General features: G+C 46.1%; 1 protein-coding gene across 5 annotated transcripts in view; it reads right to left on the reverse strand.

Annotated features, from left to right (window-relative positions):
* TRERF1 (transcriptional regulating factor 1) overlaps positions 1–21944 on the reverse strand; it is a 226343-nt gene extending 204399 nt beyond the window's left edge. For all 5 annotated transcript variants that reach the window (XM_030796586.1, XM_030796584.1, XM_030796588.1 and 2 more), the window contains exons 1-2: positions 21490–21944; positions 20972–21068 (exon numbers count right to left, since the gene is read on the reverse strand). The gene's annotated coding sequence lies outside the window, so the exon portion shown is untranslated. The remainder of the gene's footprint in view (positions 1–20971; positions 21069–21489) is intronic.
* Between the last annotated feature and the right edge of the window lie 375 nt (positions 21945–22319).

Consider the following 22319-nt stretch of genomic DNA (forward strand, 5'->3'; position numbering starts at 1 on the left):
TTTCTACTAAAAATACAAAAATCAGCCAGGCGTTGGCTGGGTGCGGTGGCTCACACCTGTAATCCCAGCTCTTTGGGAGGCCAAGGTGGGTGGATCACGAGGTCAGGAGATCAAGACCATCCTGGCCAACATGGTGAAACCCTGTCTCTATTAAAATACAAAAAATTAGCCAGGCGTGGTGGTGTGTGCCTGTAGTCCCAGCTACTTGGGAGGCTAAGCAGGGGAATCGCTTGAACCCAGGAGACGGAGGTTGCAGTGAGCCAAGATTGCGGCACTGCACTCCAGCCTGGCGACAGAGCAAGACTCCATCTCAAAAAAAAAAAAAAAAAAAAAAAATTAGCCCGGTGTTGTGGCAGGCACCTGAATCCCAGCTACTCAACAGGCTGAGGCAGGAGAATGGCTTGAACCTGGGAGGCGGAAGTTGCTTTGAGCTGAGATTGTGCCACTGCACTCCAGCCCGGCTGACAGAGCAAGACTCAGTCTCAAAAAAAAAAGAAAAAAGAAAAGAAAAAAAAAAGAAAATGTTAATCAATAACTAAAGACAAGGGAAGAGTAATTTCATTCAGCAAATTTTTTCTTGAGAGGGCAAAAGCTAAAAAACTTGTTTTTAGTCTAAAAATGGAAAAAATTTATTCAATAAATAGAAGATATTTTAAAATACAGGCTACTTAACATATATATAACTAGCAATTAATAGAAAGGAGGAAAGCGAGAGATGGAGAAAAAAGGGAAGGTGGGTAGGTAGAAAGATAAGAATGGAAAATAGAAATGACAAATACAGAGAGGAAAATGGAGATATATGTGGAAAACTACAGAAGGCTCCAAACAGAGAGGGAGAAAGAAAAAGGAACCGAAGTTCCACAGGGTCTGAGGTTTCTTCCTCTTCATTCACTCCCTGCAGTTTATTAGGTTCAAGGCACCAGCGTTTAATCCTTTCATTCCCTACTGCCCTGTGGCTGCCCCGATGCTCCAATTAGTGGGCCCTCTATTTACACCTCTTTATCCTTACGCTAAGTAGAACTGGAGGAAGGGAGGGAAGAGGCAGATTAAATTACTCTTCCTCTCAAAACTGGAAAGGCAGTGGCCCAGCCAACACTAGCCGGTCAAGCCAGAGGTGGCAGCAGAAATTCCATTGTCACTAAATACACACCAGGGACCCCCCCACCCCGCCCCCCACCCCACAACAGGTACAATATAAGCCACTAGGCAGCCTTACCTTCTCAAGCTATAAAGTGAGCCGCCATGTCTGAGACCAGGTCCCACATGCACCTTCTGTCAATGGAACCTTCTGTTCCAAATTGTCCCCACCTTCATGTCCATCCTCCCACCCGATGAGAAAGAAAAAAAGGCCCAACTAACAGAAGATTGAGGAAGCCCCGAAATAAGCTAAAATGGTTAGAAAGAAAGTAATAATACATGAGAACGATGAGCTCATGGTAGTGTAGTAAAGGAGTTAACAGTACAGGCTCTAGGGTCAGAATGCATGGCTCAGCTCTGCCACTGACAACTGTACCGTGGGCAAGTGACCTATTCCCCTCATGCCTCAGATTCCTCTTCTTGAAAAAGAGGACCAGTAATAATACCTGTGTCCTAGGGCTCTTGGGAGAATTAAAGTCAGTATTATACAGCACGTAAAAGAATGTCTGGCACGTGGTGAGCATTATATGAATATTTCTCAAGAAATAAAAATACTTTTTGAAAAGGAAAGCTTCTTTTCCGAACCATCCAAGAGAGAAAAGGTCTATAGTTTTATTTTTGTACATGCTATATGCATAAAAACAATCACTACTGATTAGTATTTTCAACTCTGATCATTTCTACTCCACACTTTTAAAACATGAATAAAATGCTTTGGCAAAAATATACAAAGACATTTGTGGCGGTATTATTCATAAAAGCAAACTGTGGGAAATGACCTAAGTATCTGACAATCGAAGAAAATGTGAGTAGATCATAAAAGCCATAACAGAGAGCTTGTGCAAATATTAAAAATCACATGACGGGCCAGGCACAGTGGCTCACACCCATAATCCCAGCACTCTGGGAGGTCGAGGTGGGTGGATAACTTGAGGTCAGGAGTTTGAGACCAGCCTGGCCAATATGGTGAAACCCTGTTCCTACTAAAAATACAAAAATTAGCCAGGTGTGGTGGCAGGCACCTGTAGTCCCAGCTACTCAGGAGGCTGAAGCAGGAGAATTGCTTGAACCCAGGAGGCGGAGGTTGCAGTGAGCAGAGAGCACACCACTGCACTCCAGCCTGGGAGACAAGGCGAGACTGTCTCAAAAAAAAAAAAAAAAAAAAAAAAAAAGTCACCTAAAGAATTTTTAAAGACATGGAAAATAATTCTAATGTTAAATAATAAAGGATATGAAATTAGACTTCACTTTCAGGTATTACGGGGCAGTGAATATGAAACTAGTCCTCTGGTACAGAACAGCTACATAAGATAGATAAAATACAAGATAATTATAATAATAACATTTTGAAGATGTGGAAATACAACAAGGCAGTTAGGACTTGAGGGACCAGGCTCCTAGAGGAAAGGGAGGTGCAGTGAGGTGAGCCATGTATTAGTAGCTACTGTTTTCCCTCAGGACACTTGCTAATTTGGTGCAAGGAACACAGAGGTAAAACAGAAAGCAGTAAATGAAAGCTTTCAGCAGCTTTCTCCCTGGGCTGAAAAGACAAAAACTGGAGTTCAGGGCTATGAAAATATCCAAGATTTAAGAGACCAAGATACCAGAAAAAAAAAGTGAACCCCAAAGAAATGAGTCCAGTGTTCTGTATGTGATTTCTCTTCAAGGCACTGACACACACCTAAGTCTTCGTGTACAGATCTAAAACCTAGGAATCCAAACAGAAAAAAAAAAGCTATTAAAACACTAGCACATTAAGCAGAGCTTTTGTAGTTTTACAGTGGCAAGCAGAAGAAACTCTGAAATCAGGGCCTACCAAGGCCTCCTTGTACCATTGTACAGGTAAGGGCAAAGAACAAATACACCAGCCTTAACTGAGCCTCTACATTTTCCACGGTAGAATGGCCAGCACTCAAACAACCATCATCAAGCATGTCAGGAAATAGGACCAAACCAAGAAAAATATACAATCAATAAAAACAAACCTCAGAAGGTATCCAAATATTGAAGTTGTCAGCCAGAACTTTAAAATTACAAGGGCCAGGCAAGGTGGCTCACATTCATAATCCCAGCACTTTGGGAGGCCAAGGCAGGAGGATCACTTGAGGTCAGGAGTTCAAGACCAGGCTGGATAAACAGAGCAAGACCCCATCTCTACAAAATTTTTTTTTTTTTTTAGTTATCCAAGCGTGGTGGAGCACACCTATAGTCCCAGCTATGGGAGGCTGAGGCAGGAGGATCACTTGGGCTCATGAGTTTGAGGCTGCAGTGAGCCAAGTTTGTGCCACTGTACTCCAGCTTAGGCAACAGAGTGAGCAAGACCCTGTCTCTGTTTTTCAAAAAAGAGAGAACTGAATAGATGTGCTTGACAACAAAAAGGAACAGTAGAAGAAATGACTGGTGTTGTGGAAGATGGGTCAGTAGAAAAAAATATATTAAGGCACAGAAAATACAGAAATGAGTTCCAGAGACATGTAGGGTACCATGAAAGGGTCTAACATATGTGCAGGAGTCTGAGAAGGGGAGGAGAGGATTAAAGGGCAAAAGCAATATTGGAAGAGAATGCTTCAAGAATTTTCTAAAACTGACCAAAAACACAGAGCCATGATTTACAGAAGCACTCCAAACTCCATAGGGGATCCATATAAAGAGAACCACACCTATGTACATCATAGTAAAATTGCTAAAAAAAAAAAAAGCCAAAGAGGAAAAACAGATATGTTACTTTCAGAAGAACCACAATAAAACTGACAGATGACTTTTTAACAGAAATGAAGGAAGCCAGAAGACAATGGAATGACATTTCCAAAGGACCGAAAGAAAATAAAACAAGCCCAAAGTCTATATCCAGGGGAAAAAAATTTCCCAAATATGAAGGTGAATAAAAGCCATTTTCAGACAAACAAAAACTGGGAGAACTGGAACACCAGCAGACACCCTCCACCACACACACACACACACACACACACACACATCTAATAGGAGTTATTCAGGTAGAAAGAAATTAAACTGACAGAGAAGCATGCTTACATGGAAGGAAATGAAGAACAGCAAAAAGAGTAAGTATGCAGACTAATCTAAATTATTATTGTCTATATAAAACAATGGGCCGGGCGTGGTGGCTCATGCTTGTAATCCCAGCACTTTGGGAGGCCAAGGTGGGCGGATCACCTGAGGTCAGGAGTTCAAGACCAGCCTGGCCAACATGGTGAAACCCCGTCTTAACTAAAACTACAAAAAAGTTAGCTGGGCGTGGTGGTGGGTGCCTGTAATCCCAGCTACTTCAGGAGGCTGAGGCAGGAGAATCGCTTGAACCCAGGAGGCAGAGGTTGCAGTGAGCCGAGATTGCACCATTTCACTCCAGCCTGGGCAAAACCAGCAAAACTCTGTCTCAAAAAAAAAAAAAAAAAAAAAAGAAAGAAAGAAAATCAAATCAAACAAACAAACAAAAATGTCTTCTGGGGTTTCACAGAGAGAGAATTAAAATACACAAGACTTCAAAAGGCATAAGGGAGGTAAAAAGAGCCTAAGTGTTGTAAATGGCCTGAATTGTCCAGAAAATGGCTAAAACATTAATCAAGGGTAAGCTCTTTAAAAGTTTTTGTATTTTTTGAGGAGACATGGATGGCATGTATACAGAGCCCAGTGCATCTACTCAAAAAATACAAAAACTTAGCCAGGCATGGTGGTGCACTCCTGTAGTGCCAGCTACTCAGGAGGCTGAGGCGGGAGGATTGCTTGAGCCCAGGAGGTCGAAGCTATAGTGAGCTGTGATCACGCCACTGCACTCCAGCCTGGGTAACAGAGTAATACTCCCTTCTAGGAATTTACCCCCAAAAAAAAGAATCTAAGATGAACTTAAAGATTTACATACAAGGATATTTATCAAAGTATTATTTATAATAGTTAAAAAATGATAAATAAGGTAAATTCCTAATAATAGGGACTAGTTAAATAAGTTACGGAGGCCAGGCGCGGTGGCTCACACCTGTAATCCCAGCACTTTGGGAAGCTGAGGCTGGCATCATGAGGTCAAGAGATCGAGATCATCCTGGCCAACATAGTGAAACCCCGTCTCTACTAAAAAAAAAAAAAAACAAAAGTTAGCTGGGCATGGTGGGGGGCACCTGTAATCCCAACTACTCAGGAGGCTGAGGCAGAAGAATCATTTGAACCCGGGAGGCGGAGGTTGCAGTGAGCTGAGATTACGCCACTGCACTCCAGCCCAGGCAACAGTGCGAGACTCCATCTCAAAAATAAATAAATAAATAAATAAGTTATGGGACCCAGTGCCCCGTACACAGTAGGCACTCCCTAAATATCTGTTGAACATAGAGTCCATATGAAAGGATAATAAGCGTCTGGGCGCAGTGGCTCACACCTGTAATTCCAGCACTTTGGGAGGTCGAGGCAGGCAGATCACGAGGTCAGGAGATCAAGACCATCCTGGCTAACACGGTGAAACCCCGTCTCTACTAAAAATACAAAAAAATTAGCTGGGCATGGTGGCGGGCACCTGTAATCCCAGCTACTTGGGAGGCTGAGGCAGGAGAATGGTGTGAACCCGGGAGGCGGAGCTTGCAGTGAGCCAAGATCACACCACCGCACTCCAGCCTGGGTGACAGAGCGAGACTCTGTCTCAAAAAAAAAAAAAAAAAAAAAAAAGGATAATAAGCAACTATTTTTTTAAGTTTTCAAAAAATATTTAATTAGTAAGTATTAAATCACATTCAAAAGAACCTTAATATGATTTTGAAAGCATAATATCATAGCTAATATTTATTAAGAACTTACTATCTGCTAGGCACAGCCCCAGATGTTTTACATGTATTGTCTCATTTCATTTCACCCAGGCCTATTGTTATTTAAAGTGAAAGGATCCTGGATTCAAGTCCAGGCAGTGTGACTGCAGTGCTTAAATTCTTAATCACTAGACTTTACTGCCTAGAAAAAATACTGGAAGGAAATATATTAAAATGTTAACAGGGAGGAATTAAAGCCCATTTTTATTTTCTTCCTTATCTGTGTCAGTATTTTCCAAATTCTCTATAATCACTATGAATTATTTGCAATCTCCCTCTACAAAAAAAAAAAAAAAATATATATATATATATATATACACACACACATATGAACTACTTTCACTTACCATTTATACAATTTCAGTGAAAAAGTCTTAACGTTAACAAAGCTTTCAATTATGTCTGCTCCAGGCCTTAGAAGCAGCAGACTGTGGTGTAAATGTGAGGCAGAACATTCTGACCAGGAAAGGCTGATGAGCCTGATCCAGAGACGACAGAACCCATGACTTCCATTCCGCAAATACGTCATCATCATCTTGCTTAGCAAGTGTGGATTTTTACACACATTCTGCTAGTTAATCTTCCTCATAACCAAGTAGATGTGACCACCTCAGGAAACGGAGGTTCAGGAAGCTGAAGTGACCCTCCTAAGGACACACAAGGGCACTCCAGCTCTGGTTGGAGGTCCTCCCACTTGCAGCCCAGCCACCAACGGTTCCCCCAAATCATGTGGAATAATTTGGGGCAGACCTGAGAGCACATTCAGCCCCAAACACTTCTGGAAGCTAACGACGTGTGTGAACCACACACCCATCGTGCCCAAAGCCCAGGGATGGCACTGAGGTCCCACCCTCACAGAGTTTCACCCCCTCAGAAAATGATTATGCAGAAGAGTGAAGAATATGGCTTCACAGTTCTCAAAGCACTTCTGCATTTTTTTAAATCTCATTTTACTCTCAAAATAAACCTTTTCAGTCAGTAAAACAAAGGTACTGAGAGGACAAGGAAAATGAGGCTCCAAGAGTTAGACTGCCGTCCACGAATAGCCCCAGAGGGTTGGCGTGGTGTTCCTTCCACCATACTATCATAGTCATATTTTTGAAGGAAACTCAAGCCATGCTGTCTGGTAAGGCGAAATGGGAGGTAGGATAAGCAAGGGGGAAAAGAACCTGCTTTTACAGTCACCCAGGTCTGAGTTCCTGAGTCTGAATCCCTGCCCTGCAATTTACTAGCCATATGACCTTGAATGAGCTTCTGCATTTCTTTGTGCCTCCATTTCCCCACCTGTATAACAAGGATAAGAATGCCTTCCTTAGGCAGTTGTTCTGAGGGTTAAATGGGGTAACAGGCCTAAAATGATGGTGTGCATCTGCACTTAGTAGGCAGCTGTTATTGATTTATTTATTTTTGAGACGGAGTCTTACTCTGTCGCCCAGGTTCGAATGCAATGGCGTGATCTCAGCTCACTGCAATCTTCGCCTCCCAGGTTCAAGTGATTCTTCTGCCCCAGCCTCCCGAGCAGCTGGGATTACAGGTGCCCGCCACCACACTTGGCTAATTTTTGTATTTTTAGTAGAGATGGGGTTTCACCATGTTGGTCAGGCTGTTCTCGAACTCCTGACCGCAAGTGATCCACCCACCTTGGCCTCCCAAAGTGCTGGGATTACAAGAGTGAGCCACCGTGAGTGGCTGCAGCTGTTACTTTTTAAAATGTATCCTGTCCCCCGACATATACAAGGTGAGGTCGCCATGGCCAGAGCACATTGCCTCACCTTCCTAAAGAAAACAATCCCCCTGGCCGGGTGCAGTGGCTCACACCTGTAATCTCAGCACTTTGGGAGGCCGAGGCAGGTGGACCACCTGAGGTCAGGAGTTCGAGACCAGCCTGGGCAATATGGTAAATCCCCGCTGCTACTAAAAATTCAAAAATTAGCTAGGCATGGTGGTATACACCTGTAGTCCCAGCTACTTGGGAGGCTGAGGCAGGAGAATTGCTTGAATCTGGGAGGCGGAGCTTGCAGTTAGCCGAGATCACACCACTGCACTCCAGCCTGGGCAACAGAGCGAGACTCTGTCTCAAAAAAAAAAAAAAAGAGAAAAAAAGAAAGAAAATAACCCCCTTGTGCTTTTCCAAATTCTGCCATCCTGGTTAAGACTAGATTCATATCAGCTACTTGACTTTTTAAAACTCTTTCCAAGTTTTTAAATTTAAGCCCCAAAAGTGTCCTCACAGAAGGAGCAGGTAAGAGTTGAGGAGGACAGAAGGCTGAGACCCCAGGCTCCGTGTTCTGTGCTTCTGTGCAGATTAGATCAGAGGGTTTAGATATGGGAGGACACAGCATACGGCCTGCCCTGAAGGGAATCACACAGGTGAGCACAGGATGGGAAGGGAGGGGAAGGAGGGCAGCCCACCAACAGAGTGGAGAGTGGAAAGGGAGTGTCACAGAGTACATGGCCAGGGGCCTCAAGGAAGAAAAGGGGACAGACACAGAAGTGAAAGTGCCTCTTAGAAACTGAAAAAGAGCAGGCGAGATGGAGAGAGAAATGGCAGGCTATGCCGTAGAAAGATGGCAATGCTTCTCCTTGAACATCACTGCCACTTGCCCCTGTGTTTCCAACACTTTCCTAAGTGGTCTCCGGGCCTGCAGACTCAACCCCTCCAGACTGGACTCCGTTCCCCCACACATACTTCCTAACTCCAAAACCTTCAGTGACTCCCCTGCTGCCTACAGGGTCAGGACTACACTCCGTAACGTGACATCAGGTTCTCCCTGCCCAATCCCTGCTCACCTCTCCAGCCTCATCATCTGGCAACTGTCTCTGAGATAGTACGTGCCAGGCCCCAGGATGGGTGCTGGGGACACAATAAATAAGACATGGTATACCCTTAAGAAGCTGAAAGTCGGCTGGGCGCAGTGGCTCATGCCTGTAATCCCAGCACTTTGGGAGACAGAGACGGGGGGGCGGGGGCGGATCACCTGAGATCAGGAGTTCGAAACCAGCCTGGCCACCATGACAAAACCCCGTCTCTACTAAAAATACAAAAATTAGCTGGGCGTGGTGGTGGGCACCTGTAATCCCAGCTACTCAGGAGGCTGAGGCAGGAGAATCACTTTAACCTGGGAGGCGGAGGTTGCAGTGAGCTGAGATCGCACTGCTGCGCTCCAGCATGGGCAACAGAGCAAGACTCTGTCTCAGAAATAAATAAATAAATAAATAAGACTCCAAAACAAACAAACAAACAAAGGGACTCCGAGGGCGCCCTGACCCATTCCACCATGTGAGGACCCGGTGAGAAGATGACCATCTAAGACCAAATCTGCCCCTGCCTTGTTCTTGGACCGCCTGGCCTTCTGAACTGTTAGAAATAAAAGTTTGTTGTTTGAGCCACTCAGTCTATTACATTTTTGTTATAGTAGCCCAAACAAAGACAGAGGGATAAGCCTAGCTGCTCCAGACAGTATGTCCTGTGAACTTCTCCAGAAATTCTGCCTTTGTCTGCTGGGCATCACCGTGTGTCGTATTTCCATGTTCACATGATGCTCCTTCACTAGACTCTGAGATCCTCTTATTTGTCCTGGCATTTCCAGCCACTGGGACAATCCTGATATATGGCAGGCACTCAATAAATGCTTGATGAACAAGTCGTCAGCAAAACCACCCACCGTGGCCTGGCAGGGATGGGGGCAGGGCACTCATGTCTTCTAACAAGGCTATGAGACCCTTGACCTTCCTTAGAATAACAGCTCACTCCAGGAACTCAGGAAAGATTGTCTTAAACATCCTGAGCACTCTACCCGTAGCTGTCAACGGCAGGCCTCATTGGCAGCTCTAGATATTTTGCTGAGGTTCTTAGAGTCTAGAGGTCTGTACGTAGCAAGCATACAGTGACTAGGCAATTTCTAAAGGCAGCATAGTCTAAGGATCAGGAGCCAGTCTTTGGAGCGGGTCCTGAGTCTGGATACCAGCTCCGCCACACAGCACCTGTCCTTAAACAAGTTGCTGAAATCCCCCCGAGCCTCAGTTTCCTCAAGTGTAAAGTGGACATCACATCTGCTTCTTACAATTGTAGGAGAACGAAGTGACTAAAATATCCACACAAGGCCAGGCACATAGTCAGCTTTCTATAAATAGCAGTTACTACTACTAAAGCGATCTGGAGCCCTAATTCTGATACCCCATGGCCATCTATGCAAATTCCTGAGCCCCTAAATAGTCTCTTCTTGGTGTGCTCTGGGAGGCAAAAGATATCCAACCTCTGACTCACAATATGTTGCCAAAATTCTCCTGGAATTCCCAAGAGAAAATGTATTTTAATTCCCTCTAACTTTAAAAATTAAACAGTTCTTACAGCATTTTGGGGTGGCAGGGGTGAGGAAGGAGACTGCGAAATCCAACAAGCAGCTTTTAAAAGGTTGCAAACTGACTGGAGAAAGAAAGGACAAGGCAGCTGGAGGGGGTGAGAAGCGGGGATGGAGACAATCCCCTGAGTTTCTGCTATTATTGAATACCCCAACTCTCAAAGTAGCCCGGCTGCCCCCTCCTCCACGTGGGCTAAGCTCTGTTAATGAGAAAGCCGAGCTCTGCCTACATTACCACAATAATGATTTCCCGGTTGCATTTTTACATGCCTGCCGCTTTATCATAGCAGAAGTAGACATATATTTTCAATAAATCCCTTCTCTCCTTTCCCCTCCCCAACTCGAGCTCTCCCAGTAAATGCTGTTCCCTCTGCACCCTCCCCCAACACAATCCCAACCCTGGAGCACAATGAGTTCCACTAATCAAAACAGAAAGAAAAAGAAAAATGGAAAAATCACAGCTGCTGAAAAACAGCATTTGCTACAAGTCAAAGCCCTCTACATTTTTTCTGCACGCAGCATTTACTTCTTCAAGGACACATCACCCCGCCTCTATCAGAAATCTTACGTAGAGTTGCTCAAAGGGGAAGGAGGAGGGGGTGGGTGAAGAAATCTAATATTCAGTCTCTTTCCTATTTTGACTAAGCCAGCACAGACAGAAATATAGATAAGGCCTTGAATAACTGATTTAACAAAATGTCACTTATTAAAAGGAATGGGGGATGGGACAGCATTTGCATTCGAGAGCTCAGTTAAACCACCCCAGCTAAAGGCTGCAAGGCCAAGGCAGGGCAAGGGAGAAGAAAATATTTCTCAGGTCTGGTCTTCTTCAGTGGCTGCAAGGACTGGGCCTGGTAGCAGAGAAGCCTGGATTTCTCCTTCCATTAAGAACCAATGGGGAGAAAACCAGAGGTTTTAAAAAAAAAAGAAAAGAAAAGAAAAACCCAGCTGATTCTTAAGTAAGCATTTTTACAGCACTAACTAGTGTCAGGCTTTGTGCTAGAGGCCGGGGGGTACAGAAATGAGTGATGACCCAGTTCTGCCTTCCCCAAGCTCCCAGTCCAGAGGGGTGAAAGACACGTCCCACCATAAGTATGACAGCAGCAGCCTTATAAACCAAGGGCAGCAGGAGCCCAGGAACAGCCCCTTCTAGCCCACCCACTGCCCTGGCCAGGCCCAGGCACACAGAGTCATCAAGAAAGACTTAAGGAATGAGCGTTTGCGAGGTTTGAATTCCACACTGCCTTCTAAAGAAGCTCAGACTCTTCAAAAGGAAAGAGGCCCCTAAATGTCCTTACTTACTGTGGCTCCCCCGAAAACCCCTCAGCTCGCATGTATTCACCCAATTAACAAAGAAAAGCTAACTCAAGCCCCAATACTTCAGAATCAGCCTCATTACTGGCATCCTTCAGTTGAATTTAAGGGAGCTTGGTATCTCCTATTGTAATGACAACAGAGGGAACTCAAACGACACTCTTATTAAAACTCCTTGGGCATCAACTCCAGCTTTTTTTCTTTTCCTTTAAAAAAAAATCCTTCAAAGGAGTTAGATTGGGGGCAGTTTCCCAAAGACCAAGGGAGGCCCCAGGAGCAGCCTCTGTAATGACAAAGACCCCTAGGGGCCCTCAGGAAGGATTCTTTCTGAGGCAGCAAGCTGTCTAGGGCCCTGTTATCTCCAAAGTCAGAGCCCAGGGGCTAGAGGCCACACCATCTAGAAATGACCACTAGACCACCCAGGTCCCTCTGCTGAGGGGCCCCACAGAAGGGACAGAGCTGACAGTAGGACACAGATGGCAAATAGCTGCCCAATTTGTGAAAGTCAAGTCTTGGCCTTCATTATAAGGCAGCCTTGGAGGCAGACAATTTAAGTTTTCAAAAATGTCATGCCAAAAACATGCCTAAATCATCTGAGTATTTCCAACTAAGCTCATTGGAGTTGTAAGCCCAAAACACCCAGATGATCTTCCTGGTTTCCACGATCTTTTACATATATTCTGTGCCACATTCTTTTATTTAATGCTGTATAGTATTACCTATTTCAGAGTGCACAAAATTTGGAAACCATTCAAATTGTGGCATTAAATCAGGGCTTTGGATGCTGGCTGAACAGGTAACTCTTAGTTGATCATTTATTTTCATTTTCCAATTTTACTTCTCGAGCCTCAGTTTCCTCACTATAAAATGAGGATATCTACCTTCTCTGGTTGTTGCAGAACACGAATAAGATATGTCAAAGAGGCTTTGGAACTATAAAATGCGAGTTATTTCAGTGATGGCCTCCATTTCCTCTCTCTCTGATTTTTCGTTGATTTCTTCCTTCCCTCTATGAAACCAAATTGGTATCAGTTCCACTGTTTTTCAAAATCAACGACACATCTTTATTATACAAATACAAGAAGAAGCCCCATTATCCACAGGTGTGGCAAAATCTCAATAATTGCTAAATCTAGGTGATGAGTACAAGAGAGTTCATTATACTAGCCTCTCTGCTTTTGTGTATGTTTAAAGTTTTTTCATAATAACGATCATTTTTAAATAAATAAATAAATAAAGCTTCACCTTCTTAGGCAGAGGCCTGGAGCCCGATTAGTGAAAAGCACTGGATATCTTTTTAAAATGAGAATTGACTTTCTAGCATACACAGTAAGACTAGGGGCTAATGACTGCTTTTAGGTAGATTCAGCTTTATAGCACAATCCTTATTTGCAAAACAAACACTGAATGCAAATGAAGACGGCTAAGACTGTACAACCTCAGTCGGGTTTCTTGGGGTAGGTTCAAGGTTCTCCTGCACGCAGTTCACAGGATTCTTTGTGGAGCAAACCAAGTTTATTTGGCCCTTTGGATGGGCAGGTCCCAGATTCTGAACATGGTATCAGAATTTGAACCTGTATTGACTGGCACTGCCCAGCCAGCATTTCTGAGGCCAGCCTTCCGACAAGAAGAGCAGTTTCGCTAAAGGATCACAGAGAACTTGAAAACCCCAAATAGAAGGCAGCTACACGTAGGGAACAACAGTGGGAGTGGACAAGGGAAATGTTTCGCTGGCTGTCAGATTTTATATCTGAAAAGGAGACCTGGCTGAAGATCAAGTCGCCTCGCTGCTGCCTCTGTTCTATGCCTCTTACCGTTGACGTCGCACTTTCCATACATGATCTGATTCCCCCTCACAACTTGGAGAGGAGAGGTGGAGATGGTACCAGCCCTCTTTTTACAGATGCAGACAGGCTCAGAGGTCGACCAGTCCAGAGCCTTGGTGTAGAGCTGGATCTCAATCCAGATCTGACTCTCTCCTTTTCCACCCACCTCCCATGCAGACCCCATGGCTGGGAACCACCGAGGCCGGTAGTACCTGGGATATTTTTTGTGAAAGACAACCTAAACAACAGGCAGCCTTTGCCTTTGTTTTTTTTTTTTCTTTTGAGCTTCTTGCTCAAAGCCTATGACAGTACCCACCAACTCTGAACAGGGCTGAAAATCACAGAAGTCTTTTTCTAATCATAGTTTTCAAATAAATTTAATGTGAGGCCCAAATTACTTTAACTGAAGACTTTTTTCTCCAAACTAAAGAATTCACTCTTTCCTCTGTGCCGCTCAGTAACGCAGTCAAACGTTCAGAAAAATGCAGTACCATTTCTGATGCAGTCTTAACCCTTGAGTCTCTGGCTGGTATCAAGTCCTAAGCCCAAACTCCTTCCCAGGGACAGGGCAGCCTCAGCCTGGGGAGGCACAGCATCTCGGTCCTCCACAGAGTCCCCTGCCTGCCCACTCCTTAGCATCTGCCCTCTTACCAGTTTTTCTTCCCTGTCATGATGGAGCAAGCCCCCGACGTATCCCCTACCCCCTAACAAAGGCCAGATCTTCCCCTCAGACCTTCTCAAGGGCTTTTTACTCAACTGACCCAACTCATTTCTCTTGATCAATCACTCCCTCTCCACTGATCTTTCCCATCAGCAACAAATTATCAACCCTTCCAAAAAACCTCTTTCCCTTGTGCACATCCTTCCAGCTCCCACTCCATTTCTCTGCTCCTCGCCCTTCATCGTCAAATTTTGCCAAAGAGTTGACTACACAGGCTGTCTGCAGCTCCTCCCTCACGATCCCCTCCCAACCCTCTCCAGTCGTGGTCCCAGCCAATCCTTCGCTCCACTGAAACTGTTCTTCACAAGTCACAGACATCCCATTTTGCCAAATTCAGGGCCTGGCGCAGTAGCTCACACCTGTAATCCAGCACTCGGGGAGGCCAAGGCAGGTGGATCACCTGAGGTCAGGAGTTTGAGACCAGCCTGGCCAACATGGTGAAACCCCGTCTCTACTAAAAATATAAAAACTAGCCAGGCGTGGTGACGCATGCCTGGAGCCCCAGCTACTCGGGAGGCTGAGGCAAAAGAATCACTTGACGGCTGGGCGCGGTGGCTCACGCTTGTAATCCCAGCACTTTGGGAGGCCGAGGCAGGCGGATCACGAGGTCGGGAGATCGAGACCACGGTGAAACCCTGTCTCTACTAAAAATACAAAAAAAATTAGCGGGGCATGGTGGCGGGCGCCTGTAGTCCCAGCTACTGGGAGAGGCTGAGGCAGGAGAATGGCTTGAACCCGGGAGGCGGAGCTTGCAGTGAGCCGAGATTGCGCCACTGCACTCCAGCCTGGGCGACAGAGCAAGACTCCGTCTCAAAAAAAAAAAAAAAGAATCACTTGAATATGGGACGCAGAGGTTGCAGTGAGCCGAGATCGCGCCACTGCACTCCAGCCTGGACAACAGAGCAAGACTCCATCTCAAAAAAAAAAAACAAAAAACGATGAAACAAATCCAATGGTGATTTTTCTGGCCTTATCAGCCTCATGAAACACTACACACACAGACACACACACACACAGCACACACACCCTTCACACTGCCTGTCCTCTCTCCACGGGCTGCTTAGGGCATTCTGTCCACTCTCCTGCATTTAAATGCTCTCTCCATGCTGATGGCTCCCACATTTTTATCTCGTGCTAGGTGGTAGATCAGATTACCCTACTTGACATCTCCACTTTGAGTCTAACAGGCACCTCAAACTTAGTGGTGCCCCAACTAAAATATCTTGATTCTGCCTGCCTCCCTCTCCCAGTCTTTCTTCATCTCAGGAAACAGCACCACCATCTACTCAACTGTACAAGCCAGAAACCTCGGAGTTCTAGATGCTTCTCTCCACCCCACAGCAGCCCTGCCCATTCTACTCCTAATGAGCATCTCACACCCACCCACTCCTCTCCATGCACCTCCTTCGCCTCCTCCTCCACCTGCCTCTTTACTGTGCTCTGCCTTTCTCTGCTCTCTCCTCCACCAATGCAATCTTCTTAAAATGTGAATTAGGGACTGTTGCTTCCCACTCCAAACTTTCTTTTGTTTGTTTGTTTTGTTGTTGTTGTTTTTGAGATGAAGTCTTGCTCTGTCACCCAGGCTGGAGTACAGTGGCGCAATCTCCACTCACTGCAACCTCCACCTCCTGGGCTCAAGTGATTCTCCTGCCTCAGCCTCCCATGTAGCTGGGATCACAGGCATCCGCCACCACGCAGCCTAATTTTTGTATTTTTAGTAAAGACAGTGTTTCACCATGTTGGCCAGGCTGGTCTGGAACTCCTGACCTCAGGCTATCTGCCCCCTTCGGCCTCCCGAAGTGCTAGGATTACAGGTGTGAGCCACTGTGCCCAGCCCCACTCCAAACTTTCAGTGGCTTCCCACTACACTTCAAATGAAATGTAAACCTTTTCAAAGCCCAGAGAGTCCCGCACAATCATCTCATGCCACCCTCCCTCCTTCATCCTTGACCACCTGTGCCTCTTTGAGTTCTCCAAAACCAAAGTCATTCTGCACAGGCTCTCCTCTGCTTCATGTGCTGTCTCCCCCGACCCCCAAACCTCAGAGAGGCCTTTCCAGGCTACTCCAGTGAAATCCATCCAAGTCACTGGACTTGTGGTTTCATCAGAGCACTGATCACAATTGGCAAGCTATATTTCTTTATATGTCTGCCTGTGGACTGTAAGTGAAGTGGTAAGGGTAGGGGTATGGGTAGAGGGAGATGATTATGTCTCTTTTAATTATCAATATATTTCTGGAGCTTTAACACAGTGCCTGGCAAATAGTAAGTCCTCAATAAGAAGCTGCTGCATGTATGAAAGAAACCAGGGCTGCTTATGGCATTAAAAAAAACCTTGTTCTGAGGCCGGGTGTGGTGCCTCATGCCTGTCATCCCAGCACTTTGGGAGGCGAAGGTGGGCAGATCACTTGAGGCTAGGAGTTCAAGACCAGCCTGGCCAACATGGTGAAACCCTGTCTCTACTAAAATAAATTTAAAATAGCTGGGCATGGTGGTGCATACCTATAATCTCAGCTACCTGGGAGGCTGGGGCAGGAGGATCACCTGGACCCAAGAGGCAGAGGCTGCAGTGAGCTGAGACTGAGCCACAGCAATCCAGCCTGAGTGAGACAGCAAGATGCTGTTTCAAAAAAACAAACAAATAAAACCCTCGTTCTTTGAGCTCAGAGTTATCACTGTTATTTAGGCACATGGGTTCTTTGTCCCCTTCCTGCTCTATCAAACATATAAAAAGAAATGTTTATGTTGCTAAACCAAACCCCAACAGCTCAGCATATGCTACCCCATGCCAGCTCATTGTCTTCCATGATGAAAGATCAAGAATCATCTGTTCCTTCAGTAAACCAAATTACTACAAGCAGCTACTCTGAGAACTTAAAATTCTTAGAAAATATCACAGAGGCTTTTTGTTGTGTGTTTTCTTTTGCCCAGAAGAAAAGATTTATTAAGAGAGCCCTGGGGGTCAAACTCATGTTACTGAGACTATATTATTCCTTAAAAATGCCCACAGCACCCTTGTGGCAACGCACGCCAGTAACTGGAATCCAGCTGTTCTTGTCCTCCTCTCTCCACAAAAGAAATCAACTACACTTTAGTTCTCCTTTATTTTATTGGTTTCCCTCCAACATGCAAATTCAGAAATATCATTAATCCACAAGACCCCAGATGATTTTAATCCTCCCTCCTCCCTCAGCCACACAGTTTTATGAGGTCAGAAATAAAATGAGCTGAATTCAACTGCCTTTAGAGTAGGACCACGAGCACCACTTATACCGCCTGGGGTATAAGCCACTTGCCTAGATCCTTACTTTTCTTTTTTTTGTTGTTGTTTTTGTTTTTTTGAGACAGAGTCTTGCTCTGTCACCCAGGCTGGAGTGCAATGGCATGATCTCGGCTCACTGCAACCTCTGCCTCCCAGGTTCAAGCGCTTCTCATGCCTCATCCTCCCAAGTAGCTGGGATTACAGACCCCCACCATCACGCCCGGCTAATTTTTGTATTTTTGTAGAGACAGGGTTTCACCATGTTGGCCAGGCTGGTCTTGAACTCCTGACCTCAGGTGATCCACCTGCCTCGGCCTCCCAAAGTGCTGGGATTACAGGCATGAGCCACCGCACCCAGCCCTAAATCCTTACTTTTCATGGCAATGTCCAAAGTCAATAAAAACATCAACAGCTTCTCCCAAAAATGCCCATAGTGAAATACAGAGAATCCTGGTGATAAAAATGATACTATATCATTATTATGAACCTTATCACAAATATTCAGCCAAATCCCAATTACCCACAGAAAGCAGGCAAAGCCACACTGGGCTTTCTGGTCTCCAGCTTCTCCCCAAAGCTATCTCCTCCTGCTACCTGGGAATAAGAGCTCGATTATCCTTAGACTTGACCAAGGATTAGATAAGTTAACCAGCTGGCTGGAGAAGAAACTTCTAAGATGAACAGAAATTATTTTTGGTACCTAGGATATGTACATGCTGTACTCTCTGTTAGCGCATAGATTTGGGAATTTTTTGTCCAAGACACTGGCAGACATTTATTCATAAGTATTTCCTTGTGTTTGATGGTCAGGATCACCAGGCCACTCAAGAGTCCTTTCTGGAATATCAAGGATCAAATCCGCTTTCTCCACGAGAAGACAAAAACAGAAGTTAATCAGCTCACCCAAGTCCATGAAGCAATTGGCCGTTGGCTCAGGAAGAGACTGTCAAGACCTCTGGAGACCTTGCTTACAAGACACAGAATTTCAGAGCCAGAAGGGAACTCACGGATCAAACCACACACTTTTAAGGTTAAAAATCCAAAGCCCAGAAATGGCTAGAAATTGGTACCTTCCGCACCTTTCTTTCCAGTGATGTTTCCCCCAGCCTTGAGCATCAAACTACCTTTAAGTTCTTTGTCACTTTACAAATACTGTAAACTTGAGCCAACTAACTATTGAACACGAGACAATTTTAACACTTCCTGGCTAATCAGCTTCACAGAGAATCCTTACATTTGTCAAAAAAAAATAATGCTTTCGGTTATTATGACCAACCCACCCATTAAAGAAGGAGAAAAAGAAAACTGTAAACAAGCTTTATTTTTTGTGACCACACATTTTATTATACAAGCAGCAAAGAACACTACAGTCTGTCTCCTCTTTTACACTTTAAGTTCCTAACTCAACAAAAACTACAGGCCCAAGCCGGTTAAAGGAGGCAAAACTGAGTACTTTCCACACAGTTCATAGAACAACTGTTTTCACAGCAAGCTCACATAAATGCTATGTGATAATAACACATGCCTGCTATGTGGAAGCCTGCTTACCAAGCTGTGAAAAGACCCATGTTTACTATGGAACCTGCAAAATTAATCTTCTCATACAGCAGAAGGGAAATGCTCTTTTTGGGATGTCAAGCTGGCTTCTAAACAATCCTTTAGCGAAAATGGACATGCCTAAAAGGGCGGAGCCCAGAGAGGTGTGTCACTCCGGGTATCAATTCCTATAAATCAGATCCTGACAATCACCACAATATTTTAAAAAGAACGAATTATGATTCATGGGCCTTCAAGCCTTTATTACCGCAAGAACATTCTCGGTAGAAGAGAAAAAAAAAAAACCTACTGTGACTTGATTAATGGCCCAAGCAAGACAATAAAATAAATCTCATAAATATAAGGAAAAAAACCTGAATGACTGCTCTTGGCTCTGAGGCTAGGCATGTAAATAATTCCACCCTGGAATGAACATACATAAAGATTTTGTTTACCCTCCCAGCAAATACAACAACCAGACTCAGATTTTCATCAGGTAAAAATAATAGCTAATTTGTTTAACTAATGCCTAGTTAGCAGTATTTGATAAGCAGCAATAATATTTAATTCCCAACTAACTCAACTCTCAAACTGCCAAATATCAACCCTCAATCTGGAAATCTGATGACAGTTAGGACAGAAAAAAAGCACTCTCCATCAGCAATGTGTAGCGAGTTTTTTAAAACCCATTTTTCTCGACCCTGCTAGAACAGAGCCTGTCTACAGAATTGCAGAAAGCTTAACCAACCTCAGTTAACCCCACTGCCTAGTGGCTACTCCCTAACCCTACTAAACGTCTCTGGGTTGGACCCGAGATGCTAAAATTATCCTAGCAAAGTTAAAACTCCCAGCATCATCAAGGTAGCTGACAACCAAGACCTACAACTCTTCTGCAGAAACCAGTAGGCTGAGAACCAAGAAAACAGAGGCAAGGAGAGGCAAAGGCTGCTGGTTAACTAGTTAAGCGCTGAGGACTCCTGCTGTTATCCTCTCCAGTCAGTGAGCATCAACACCACACTTCCTATCGCCAAACTCCTTTCTTAAAAGGGTCAGTGATGCAGAAGGTGGGTGCTAACTGGGACAACTTAAAACTCCCCTTCTTAAAGCTCTCCTCAATGACCTGCTGAAAAGTGCACCTGGACCGGTTTTCAGGAGACATTTTTTAATGAACTCTTTAGCCACTCCAGGGGCGGTCATTCCTAAGCACGACTTCCACGCACTTCACAAGACAGCCCAGGCCATGCTGACTTGAAGCCATCCCCTTCAGTACGGGCACTTGCCAAAGCTGCGTCTAGTCTGGAGAAGAGTTTCCACAAAGCTGGCTCTAACAGGCCGGTAGAAGACACACGGAGGAACCAGAAAGCGTTTTCTTGTAACCTAAGGATGGCAGGCGCACATGCTCCAGTCCAGTGCTGGCCAGAGGCTGCCTGCCAGGTGCTTTCGGCCTCCGCCGGTGAATGAGCGGTTTGGTTTGGTTTTTAGTATCTGTTTCTTAAGACCACCGGCAGTAACTTCCCAGGCTCCCAAACTGAAGTTGGGGAGTGAAGGAACAGGTTTACCCCCTTACACATTTCTCCCATCTGGGTGGCCACACTAACTTCTGGGGAGTACCCAGCCCCCACAGAGCCCGCAGGCGCGTATACATACACGTATGCATCATGTCAAAAACCCCAAAAGGCAGAGTCCTGCGGTTTCTTAGCTGGAGAATGAAGCCTTTATAACATCACAACCTCAAATGCAAGCCCACCATCACTACCTTTAAGCCAGGGTTGCCAATTATAGCGCCCACCTCATCCCTCCCCCTTCGCTGGGATGCTGTGCAGCCCAGAGAGGGGAGACGGAAGAAGGGAAGAAGGGAGAAGGCCCTGCTTGCATAGTGAAAGTAAAAGGGGGGAGACTTCTCCTTCTCTGTCTCCCCACTCTTCCCTCCCCACTCCGCCCCACCCCCGTCTTCTCGAGGAGCATCCCTAAACTAATTTTTTAAAAATGAAACTTAATAAGCTTCTTGCCTACCTTGGCTGTTTCTGCAACAAGTGCATGGGCAATCTGACGAGAAGACCAGTCTCCGCTTGGCGGGTGAGATGGGGGGCGAGATGGGGGGCGAGCAGAGCTGATGGAGTAATTTCAATATTAATTTATGTCAGCCGCCTTCTCTCAGCGCTACTCACTTACAGTACTGCCCTCAGCCTGTAAACAAATATCGCTCCGCCAGGAAACATACTCCCCAGATGCAAGCCCCTCTCCCTAGCAGGGAACCTGGCCCCTCGCCCCCCCCCCCCCCGCCGCAAGAGTGTGCTCCCCCACCCAGGGTAGGAAGCTTTGGGTTTCCAAAGCACCAACCCACCACCTCCTCCACCACCCCAGCAAGAAACTTACTCGGTCCGTCTACGCCTCCACCCTCCCTTCAGGAAATCTACTCTCCATATGCATTCAGCCTCCCCGCAGGAAATCTGTTCCCCCCTCCCCCCTTCTATATACATGCACCCCTCCCTCTCCTCCTCCCCATGCGCCCTCCCCGGCCAGAAACTTACTAGTGAGCAAGCGTGCAGGCTCTCCTGATGCTGGAAACTTACTCCCAGATATAGCGCCCGCCAGCCCCCTTTCCCAGCCCTGCTCCCCTTCCTGCCCTCCGCCGCAAGCAACTCCAAACTCTCCGCATCCAGCCGTTCTCCCTCCCCGGTGGAAATTTGCAGCGCCGGGCTGCGCGCGTGCATCCACCCTCCCCTTCAGGAAACTTACTCCCCATCTGCATGCACCGCCTCTCAGCCATCGCTTAGAGGGAAGGGGGTGTGCTGGGGAGACAGAAATACATATGTATCTCTCGCCCCTCCCCCGGTCGCAGCCCACTCGGGGCCGAGCCGCGGTAACCTGGCCTTACCTTTGCATTGCTTCCCCATCCTCGCCCCCTCCCTTAACCCTCCTTATCCGCTCCCCGGTACCCCCCTTTTTTCACCCATTACCCACCCCTAGCAACCGTTCCCAAGCTCCTCTCGGCCTTTTTTTTTTTTTTTTTTAAATCCAGGATGCAAATTCCTCCCCTGTCAGCAAATCGACTGTCAAATTATTTTCTTGCAAAAGGAGAAAGGCGGGGTGGCGGGGGGAGCAGGAGCAAAAAGGGGGGAGGGCGGGGGAAGGGAGGGAGAGGGACCGAGGAGGGGAGAGATATCCCTCCGCAGAGCTGGGTCTGGCCGCGGGCGGGGAAGCAGGAAGTAAGGTGTCCAGCGCCGCGGCCGGCTGGTCGTCAGCCGCGGCCCCCGCCCGCGTCCCCTTTCCCCCGGGGCGCAGCGCTCCAGCAGGCGCGGGCCGCCCGGCGCATTGTTCGCAGCCTTCGCGGCGGTGCGCTGCTGACTTTATTTGTGCG

Source organism: Nomascus leucogenys, chromosome 17 (assembly GCF_006542625.1).
Source record: "Nomascus leucogenys isolate Asia chromosome 17, Asia_NLE_v1, whole genome shotgun sequence".
NCBI classification, from domain to species: domain Eukaryota; kingdom Metazoa; phylum Chordata; class Mammalia; order Primates; family Hylobatidae; genus Nomascus; species Nomascus leucogenys.